Raw genomic sequence first — 11,097 nt, forward strand, 5'->3', positions numbered from 1 at the left:
TGTACAGTTGCAGCTGTCACCTTAGTGGAATTTTTTAAATTTCATTAATTAGATTAGATTAATTTCATTTAGAGGAATACTGTGTGGTTAAAAATACAGTGATTTCTCGTCAAGTCTTTAGCTCCCCAGTGGCTCAGCAGTAAGTCTGGGTTTCAGATTATTAAAACCGTGTTTCAATACCCATGGTAGGCATAGCACAGATAACTCATTGTGTAGCTTTGCCCTTAACAACAAACAAACAAACTTTACTGCCCTCTGTGTAGAATTGACATGTGAGACATAAATGTTTTCAAGGTAAAAGCAATCGGCACTATGAAATTACTCCAGTCATACAAATAAATTTTTATTAGAAAAACCGCATGAACTTAATTTGGTTACTAATTGAAACAAATGATCTTTCTGGCTATTTATTAGAATCATTTGATGTAACTTAAACTTCAGACATTATATAAAAGTCATACATATCCTCCTTTCTCCGCCGACTATAATCCCATTTTGATATAAGATCAGCCTTCCTTCTTCATAGATTATGGCCTTGTGCCTCATTTCTCGTTGGACAGAACTTCCTCATATCCCTGTCTATCACGTCTCTCCATCGTATTCTCTGTCTTCTACTTCTTGTCACATCTCTCCACCGTATTCTCTGTATTCATCTACTTCTTACCACGTCTCTCCACCGTATTATTTGTGTTCTACTTCTCGCTACGTCTCTCCATCGTATTCTCTGCAATTATTCTAACTGCTTTTCTCGTTCACAAGGTATTCTAACCACTTTTCTTGTTCACAAGGTATTCTAACCACTTTTCTTGTTCACAAGGTATTCTAACCACTTTTCTTGTTCACAAGGTATTCTAACCACTTTTCTCGTTCACAAGATATTCTAACTGCTTTTCTTGTTCACAAGGTATTCTAACTGCTTTTCTCGTTCACAAGGTATTCTAACCACTTTTCTTGTTCACAAGATATATTAACCACTTTTCTCGTTCACAAGGTATTCTAACCACTTTTCTTGTTCACAAGATATACTAACCACTTTTCTCGTTCACAAGGTATTCTAACCACTTTTCTTGTTCACAAGGTATTCTAACTACTTTTCTTGTTCACAAGGTATTCTAACCATTTTTCTTGTTCACAAGGTATTCTAACAATTTTTCTTGTTCACAAGGTATTCTAACCATTTTTCTTGTTCACAAGGTATTCTAACCATTTTTCTTGTTCACAAGGTATTCTAACCACTTTTCTTGTTCACAAGGTATTCTAACTACTTTTCTCGTTCACAAGGTATTCTAACCACTTTTCTCGTTCACAAGGTATTCTAACTACTTTTCTTGTTCACAAGGTATTCTAACCATTTTTCTTGTTCACAAGGTATTCTAACCACTTTTCTCGTAAGGTTCTAGAGTTTTTTCGTATCTTGCCAGCAACGACAACGTTCAAACCCAACTTCATTTTCTTCTTGTCACACAATTTACCAGAAAACAGAACAGTGCATTTAGTTCTAAAGAATATAACCATGGACTTGGCACCTTTTCCGTATTTCTTAATTTCTAAAAGTCGTTATCCTTTAAAAATCCTCTTCCAGGCTGATATTAGTTAGTTGAAAAAGTAATCAAAGTATAAACGTGGACATTTAACTTCCGTAACCTTACAGAGTGTGGTCCTGTCGTTTCAGAGCATACACTATATCCATGGCGGTCACAGTCTTTCTTTTGGCGTGCTCTGTGTAGGTAACAGCATCACGGACTACATTTTCCAAGAAAACCTACAAAACCCCTCCTGTTTCTTCGTGGATGAGACCAGAGATGCGCTTCACACCGTCTCTTCGAGCTAACCGTCTAATGGCAGGCTTCGTGATCCCCTGGATATTGTCTCTCAGCACCATATGGTGACGTTTTGCTCCATCTTTACAGGAGCACTTGCCACCTTTTCCTCTGCACGACATCTTGAAAAATATTCTCTTTTCTTACCTCTCTCTTACTCATGTCCAAATCTAAGTGATCCATGATTTACTAATATATCTCTTCTTGGTTGTGTATATTTTGTTGCCTTAAGCCAGTATCCAAAATGTTGACTTTCAGTTTCTTGTTATTATATTTGTTAATTCTGTATCAAAAATTTGTTGACTTTCATTTTCTTCTTATTATATTTGTTAATTCTTTCTCCTATATAGAAAATCCTATTTTGCTAAATCAGTTTTGTTTCCAATGTACTGGTCATTCGTATATTTTAATTCATTCTCAAATGTTGTTTCCACCAATATACTAGGAAGAAAATATTATCAAGTGAACTTTTTGCCGTCTTCTTTCTACTGTAACAAACTTATATTTTCACCTTATCCATTCATTTATTTTGAAGTAAATATTAATTAAAATAATTATTAATTAATTTTGAATATTATATAATCTAAGATTTGTTTTATTTTCCTCGCCAAGTTATTTCTCGATTTGGGTTTTTTCACTTGGTTAAGTCTCTTTTTTTAATTATTTGCCTTCATTGTTTTCTGAATCACTAGCTAGCTGTCTCATGCACGCTTAATAACAGTTCATCCACCACGGAACGCTGGTTCACGTTCTTTCAAGATATCTCTTAGACGTGCTACCACTTGTCCGTTGCATGAGGTAATTGTTTCGCATCCACAATAATAGTTATAGGTATGTTATGCAGGCTGCAAAGCATCTTATATATATGGCTAATGGTGGTGTCTGTGTCTGTCCGATCGTTTGTCTGCCTCCCGTTTGGGAAGCTGCGCATGCAGGCAAAGCTCAACATTCATACAGACACAAATAATGATGGTGCCACATTTTATTTCGCAAGCAGGGTATTCTACAGTAAACTGTTAGGAATTAATCACACTATCATTCACATTTCAAAATGTGACGTAACTTAAAGAATAAAACTGTAGATTTACCGTATGTTATTGTTGAGCGCTCTTAGCGTGATTGAAATGCTTAACAATTACTTTTCGTGGAGGGCGGTATAAGTAGTTAAGGACTTTGGCTCTGAGTGAAACCAAGAGTGCAACACAATTAACTTTTTTTTAAATCCATTAAATAATTTAAATTGATAGATTAAATTAAACTTTTACCGTCAGTGGGAACGGGTACGTTTGCTTGTGTTAAATAAAACAAAATAATCATTGCGTGTCCTACACACGAAGCACACAATTTTTAAAGGGGAATGAACCTTGATAACGCGTGCGAGACCATCGCAATAATCAAGTCAGGACAGTATAAAACGGCTCTATTTGCATGTTACATATTAACTTGCACGGTACGTGTGAGAAATCATAGTTAACAGGAAACATTCAATTTTCTAAATTCAGTAAGAAGTTAACGTCTGTTATGTTTCACATGCCATATTTACAACGTGTACTTAAGGGCATATTTATCTTAAACAAAAACACATTAGATAAATTAAGTTATTCATTATTTTAAGTTTAACTTGGGGATGTTTTACTTATTAGTGATAGTTCATTTTCATTCATTTACTTATAAAACACATCAGGGAATGACCACAAAATGCTCCCAAAGAACAATCATGGAAATTTCGTTAGGTGTCATTTTCCCCCATCAGGTAATATACTTGCGTAAGTTATTGAAGTTCTATTTATGGTGAATACATAGGAGAATTTTCTAACAGCCGGCTGTCTTAATGCTCAACCGAGAAATAAGCGGCAAAAGTGTTGACTTCAAACACAGCGTTCTTATCGACCAACGAGAATGTGGTTCTGTTGGCGAGCGATGTGAACCTTCACAAAGACTTTACGGAAACTCTCCGTCTGTCGTAAATGTCAAAAGTTTTTGTAAAATCAATAAAAGCTTCATATATTTTTTTTCTTTTAACTCTGAATAATATCCAATTAAAAAAAAGGAATCGGCAGTACTACATTGTTTCATAAGTCCTGGTTTGGTTCTATCTATTTTATTTAACTTCTCAGCTCACGTACATGGTTAAACTGTCACACGAATACCTCATGTTGTTTATCCAATCGAATCGTTGATGGGAAATTATTTATCGTGCTGTCAATACATCTTCTATCTTTTTTTAGGCTATCTTCGATTATAAGCATAATGTCGAGAATGTTCGCTCAGTACTAAAGTATACATTTTAACTCAATGAATTTTCTAAAAATATCCATTATTATAATTATTACAATCGCTTAGAGTTCCTTTCTTCGAGGAGATTATTAGCGTTTCGCACACGAGAGACTTATCGATGCTTGATAAAATAAATATAGGCCCAGGAAGAATAGTGAAAATATATCGGTGAATACCGGAGTTCATAAACAACAAATGAAACTTTTGACGTATAAAAACTTTAAAATTGTTTAAACTTAGCAGCGTTAACTATATTTAGACTGGATACTATATTAAGCTAATGCTAGAACGATTTCACTATACAAAGGCAGTAAGGACAAGTGATTTATTTTAAAGCTGACGTAAGAACTATGAAAAAGTAATGCCATACCGAACAATGCTATAGATTAAACCTTTCCAGTCTGGACATCACAATTTCTACACACTAACCAAAGAGCTTATTGGTGATAAGCAGCTTCCACGTGCACGATGGATCCGTAACCCAAAAAGGTTAACTTCCTAGAACTTACCAAGGCCCGACAAACTAGTGAACTAGAAATAGCTAAAAAAACGCTATGATCTTGAGGTCAAGGGTCGACGTTTTTACATTAGTAATTTCATTGATTATAATTTGCGCGTAAAATTTCTTGCATATAAGTTGCTGTTTTTGAATTCATTTATTTTTTAATTAAAAGCGAGAAAAAAAAGGCATATCTATCGTGTAATCAGACAAATGTAAGCAATTCAACTAGTTTCTTAAGTTGTTTATAATAAACACTTTCCAATAAAAAAGAATCGCATGTGAGAGAAACCTTTTTTTACCAATTTTGATAGTATTTCCATCAACAATATTTTCTCTGTATTTTGTGATATTTCATTCCTTTTTATTCTATTTATTTAACATTCTGAATATATATATATCAAGTAATTTACACTTAAGTAAAATTAATTTCAGGTTTACTACAATTAGCCTAGCTCTGCTATCTTTGAGATACTTTGTTGTTGTTGTTTGTATAATAAACTTCTGTGTTTGTCACAAGTACAAGGGTATATCAAATTTTACATCAGATGTGGAGCAAGGAAAGGCATTGTTTCAAAACGGGAAAAAAAGTACAGGTTCCTCCATGATCGACTGACTACCAGTCGCACTCTGGAAGTAAGGTCCATTGCAGCTAAAATAAAGATCTTCCGTGAAACTGTAAACAAATAATGCAGATTTAGGTCTACGGAAGAGATACAAGACTAGTGCCCAGTTTGTTTTCTTCAGAGCAAAGCCACATTTGGCTGTCTGCTGTGTCCACCACGGGGTATCGGGGAGATGTAGCAGTGTAAGCCCGTAGACTTACCGCTATCCAATCGGGGGACAGCCGATTATCTAGCACGTGATAATGGAAGCACGACATCACATTGGATGAAGCATATGTCTACTTAAGTATTAGTAACAAGGTCCGAGTGATTTATTATCTTCTTGTCTGTGAAACGACATTTCGAATATAGTATAGAGCTTGTCGCAAACGTTTTTCCAAGGAGTTTGTGGTGGTTGCAGGTTACAACTATAATGGAAAGTTAAACATTTAGAGAGTATGAAAAATGCAAAGATTAACTCTCCATACCACCAAGCAAATGTGTTGATACGCTATAGCATGGGGATTCTATTTTTTAATGGACTGGATGCCGCAAACAAGAGATCCGTCAAAGTCGAGGTGCCAGTTTCTCTACAAAATACAAGTACAAACGATAATTCATACTAAACCATTCCCTGACATCTCCCATGGACTTCTTTTGAGTCGTGCAAACAGGTCTTCTTCCGCACACAGTTGATGGACTGTAAAAAGCATTTATAAAAGGGAAGAACGATATCAGATTATTGACCAAAGCCTCCTGAAAGCCTATCACTTCCAAATTAGAGACAACTATTGCAGAAAATACCTTGAGTAGTTTACACTAAATTCAACAAATAAAAGTACTTACTGCTATACTCGTTCAATTAAATAGATTCAAAAATGTATTTGTAGAAAGCATTATTCTTTCTTCTTCTGCTCGGATCCTCCAGTTGTAATGTATAGTAGAGGTTCTCAACCTTGTTAGTTACATGTATTCTCTTATTTCTCTGATCTGATTGGAGTTTGTTTTCCGTGTTGCTCTGCTTATTATGTCATTCTTCGATCGTCAGTACAGAAACTCTGTAACGTCTGCCCTCCAGTGGCATAATAGTAAGTCTGGAGGCTTATAATGCTATAAACCGGGTTTCGACACCCGTGATGGGCAGAGCACAGATAACCCATTGTGTAGCTTTGCGCTTAACAACAAATAAATAAACAGAGTATAACATCTATATTTTTTGTTTTCCCAGAGTTTACGTCACATTTAATGCTGTTGTGAGATATCATTTATCTTACCAGACTACAAGTTTTATAACTGCAGTGTATTCTTAAAACTAACAACAACAGAAAAATCTATTGCTCCGCCATAATATAAACTTATTTCTTTCGTAAACTGTAAATTCCATGCGAGTGAGACGAGTCGTACACCTGAGGCTTTTCGGTAAACTTAAGAGTTTATAACACTAACATTCTCAGCTCAATACCTGGCTGAGTGCAGATAGTCACGCCGTTGTGTGGCGTTGCATTGAAACAAGTACCATATCTTTATGCACTCTTGGCTGAAGTATGAATTACTAATTTTTGGCAGTTGTTATTGTTTTTATTGCTTGAGATGTTTGAAACCGTTCAAATAATTATATTTTATGTCATTTGGTAGATTATTCTAGTTGATTTACCTTTAATTTAGATATTTTGAAATATTGTTTTGAAAGATTCAACTATTCACGACCTTCAAAATGCAAAGAAAATAAATTAACTTGCTTTAAGCATATCAGACAGTTACATGCAAATACAACTGCTTCAAATAGTAATTCCTGCGAAGTACTACATTTTTACGTCAAACGTGTATAATAATACTCAATATCGAATATTGAAATTAAATTAGAGTTACTTATGTGATACTTAGGCAAGTTTAATTTGAATCTCAAATTTTATCACTAAAATTTTAAAGTTTGATAAAGGAAACTGAAGCTAGGTGTAATGTAACGTTGACTGAAGTTGAGAGAATGTGAGAAAGTAGCTGGCCTCTTAGGAATAAGAAGCTTACAGTACTCTAAGTTATTAGAAATTCATTGGAATGAATGAGCATAGTGACCACGTTTCTAAGTTCAGCTGGTATGGAGACTACAAGACCCCCTATTATTACAAAACGTTATAATCCGATATACGGGAAACAGATGCAAAGTTAGAAAGAAAAGGACAGATTCGGCGTCGGTTTGAAAAAGGAATCTAATAAAAAGAAAAAAAAATAGGAGTTCATTGGAAAGTAGAAAAAGAAAGAGAAGAGAAAAAGACCAGGAGGTGTGAGAGAGAACGAATAAATCAAGAGAGGTGAAGGAAGAAAGTAATATGTTACCTGTAAGAAACAAATCCTGGTAATGAAGATCAATTTGTTATGTTTATATTGGTATGAGTACATCTCTCATAGGAATAAATAAATCCTACAAACGTTGATGGACACAAGAAGGGAAAGTAAAGTGTGAGTATAACACGATCTTAACAAAAACAATAGGACAAAAATAAATCCACGTTTGTACTCGCACTTTTCAAAATTATTGTGATAATATTCGTATTTTGACATAAATAGTAACAGATATATGTTATAAATATAAATATTCAGACGACTCCAAACGTGTTAATAATAACGTAACAAATCGAGATCTAAATCTTCAGACTACTTTAGAAGTATTAATAAAAAAGTAACAAATCGAAAGGTACCTGTTCATACCTCTTCAAAAAGTGTTGATAAAAAGTAACAAATCGAAACATAAGTGCTCAGACTACTTCAATAAAGTTAACAAAAAGTAACAAATTAAAATCTAAATGTTCAAACACTTCAAAAGTGTTAATAAAAAAGTAGAAATAATCGAAATCCAGCCGATAGTCAGCTATACCTATTTAAAATTCCAGCGCAATTCAGAAAATTCGGTGCTAGAAAAAAACCTAATAATGTTTCGCACAGTCTATATCAAGATAATATAAATGTTTTAAACTCTAATCTATTGTAGACTCTAATGTTGAAAAAATGTTTATAAATATGATCAATAAACCTAGAATACTTCTAAATATTTAAAATTTCAAATTAGGTTAAACTATATATATTTACCCAACAAAAAAAAACTATCTTTCTACTGTAGAATTTGAATCTCCATCAAGTTGCAATGATATATACAAATCTGATTCAAAGCTTTGCTCTCAGCATCGTCACATACTCCAAAACGTTTATAGCATTTAAAGTATTATCTTTTTTTTTTTTAAAGTTCAAGAATTACTTAATTTGTTGGTACGTTCCATAAAGTGTTGATCCAACATGGGTACACCTACATGCCACCATAAGTCATTATAAATATAGATTATGATGATAGTTACGACGTTCACCTTAGAATTAGATTTTATATTTGTACACATTAAAAAAAAAAAAACACAGACAGAATCGTCAATCGGCAATGGAACACGGGTCCCGTGCCCCGATTGTAATTGACAGTGCCCAGAATCCCCAGTTGATGTCTTGAGAAATCATAATGGAAAATCGTGATCGATATCATACTGAACCCTCCCCCCCCCCCAGTGGCAGAGCGGTATGTCTGCGGACTTACAACGCTAGAATCCTGGTTTCGATACTCGTGGTGGGCAGAACACAGATAGCCCATTGTGTAGTTTTGTTCTTAATTACAAACAAACAAACTGAAACGCTGAAAATTCCTGATCTTTTAATCATCTAGCGACATCACAACCCACAGAACGTTATTTCTTTACTTTATAATTTATTTTATTTGCAACTAAGTCTGCATTCTCCTTTTGGTTAATAGGCTGCGAATTTATGTATTTTGTAAAGACTCAAAACTTCTAATTTGTGTCCGATACTGAGCTTGGAACTACAGTCTTATCGCTGGTTGATTATATTAAACCAAGGTCACCGGTAAATCATATATTAAGTATATCTCGCATATTTCCTTTTTACTCCAGGTTATGAGCATGTAAAATAATTTAGTTTAATGTCCTTGTGCACATGAATAACTTAAGTATACATTTATCTATGTGGAAATGTAGAAATAACTAATCTTGTATCTTTTTTTTCTTATCTGGTATATAATAACTTTAAAGGAGATGTTTTTGAGAGTGTTGTTTTTAGTAACAGAGCTACTTAAAGGGTTTCGGTTGTTAAAAAATAGTAATTACCTTCTTCTTTTAACAACGAAAAGCATTCTTATCTTCAACTACTAACTAGAAAGAAGGTTTGGTTATTTGGTTCCAGGGGACCAGAAAGAAGGAAATCATTCAGCAGGATCCACTTCGATAACAGCCTTGTTCGGCTCTTTGAAATGAATAACGGGATTCCCTGTTACATTTACAACACACCCTCAGCTGAAAGTGTAAAGTATGTTCAGCGACATCACGGCTCGAACCTTGGACCGTAAGATCCGCAGCTCAACACTTTAAACGTTTATTATTTTTGTTCTTTTCTCACGTGATTTCTTTTGTTTACTCAATGTACGATACTATTTATTTGGAAGTAGCTGACTTAAGAACGTTTTAGTAGGAGTACCAATTAATCTGGCATACCATATTTTGTTAGAAAATAACAATCCTGATGTTTAAAACATATATATTCGAAATTTTACTCTGTAAAAATAATAACAACGAACTATTTGTTTAATATTTTCCATCTTCAACAATTCTAATTACTTACATAAGTAATGATAATAGAGAATAAAAACTGTAGCTAAGTTCTGAATGTCTATATTTTAAATTTCGTCAAATTCAAGAATTAACGCTAAACCGTCGGATCAACGTAATTTTGAAATCACGATGCAGGACTTTTGGAACAAGTTTCTGTATTTGAAATAAACTGTTTAAGTGCACGTTGAACCTAAATAATGAACGCTAATGTTCCAGTGATACCGAAATATCGAAAGCACTAACTTTAACTATAATTCGTTTTCAGTGTGGATCGTGTCTATGAAAAGAGATTTTAGAGACAATTTTAAACTACTTTAAGATTCAGTGTTTGAAGTTTTTTGCATGATTTACATCATTTAATATGCTTTTGTTCAAGTAGTTTTGGTGAAATTCGAGACTGTACCTGAAAGTTTAGAGCCAAGTTTTGCAGGCATTTCTAATTACACTCTATATTTACATTAGTTGCTAGCCTAGTACAAGCTGGTATTTGACGCAAATATACGGTCGTGCCCTCTTTAGGCAGGTATACATCAAAGCTATTATATACACTGTTGTCATGGAGACGACAGATATTTCACCTGTCAACAAAGTACTCAGCACGTAACGTCAGAAGTGCACAGGAAAAATATTTCTGTGACGATCTTGTTTCTCTAAATATTTTCAAAAAGCCTGAAAGTGAGGAACGTTTTAACAAGGTAAGGATAAAGACAAGAGGGTTAGTCATATGATTTTCTTACAGGTTCTTGTTTTGGAATTATTTTTGCATTTTTCTTTCAATGAAATCCATACGATGGTCGTTAAATGTAGTTTGGCCGTAAGTTGTCGGGCAGTTTGACTTTTCTAAACAGCTAATTACTCTGTTACGAATGTTTCAATGTTCCGCTCGATGTTTTTCGTATCTAGTAAACTTAATGTGCGCAACGGAAAAGTGACAAAAAGAATTAATTAGTGTGAAAAGCTAAATGCAGTAATGTAGTTTTTTGTATAAATGCTTGAATAAATGGAAATAGAATGCTAAACAACAATAGCAGAAAAAAAAATGTAACTCTGAACTTTACTTTATGAAGTGTTATCCTAGTTTTACCAGCAACTTTAAGTAATGCTTCCTTAGTCTTTTGGCCCGGCATAGCCAGGTGGTTAGGGCGCTCGACTCGCAATCTGAGGGTCGCGGTTTCGAATACCCGTCACACCAAACATGCTCGCCCTTTCAACCGTGGGGGCGTTATAATGTGACGGCC

General features: G+C 34.2%; 1 protein-coding gene across 1 annotated transcript in view; it reads left to right on the forward strand.

Moving 5' to 3' along the window:
• Positions 1 to 10,465: 10,465 nt before the first annotated feature.
• Positions 10,466 to 11,097, forward strand: part of LOC106458330 — a 51,199-nt gene continuing 50,567 nt past the window's right edge. The window contains exon 1 of the mRNA XM_022384912.1: positions 10,466 to 10,554. The gene's annotated coding sequence lies outside the window, so the exon portion shown is untranslated. The remainder of the gene's footprint in view (positions 10,555 to 11,097) is intronic.

Source organism: Limulus polyphemus, unplaced genomic scaffold (assembly GCF_000517525.1).
Source record: "Limulus polyphemus unplaced genomic scaffold, Limulus_polyphemus-2.1.2 Scaffold22, whole genome shotgun sequence".
NCBI classification, from domain to species: domain Eukaryota; kingdom Metazoa; phylum Arthropoda; class Merostomata; order Xiphosura; family Limulidae; genus Limulus; species Limulus polyphemus.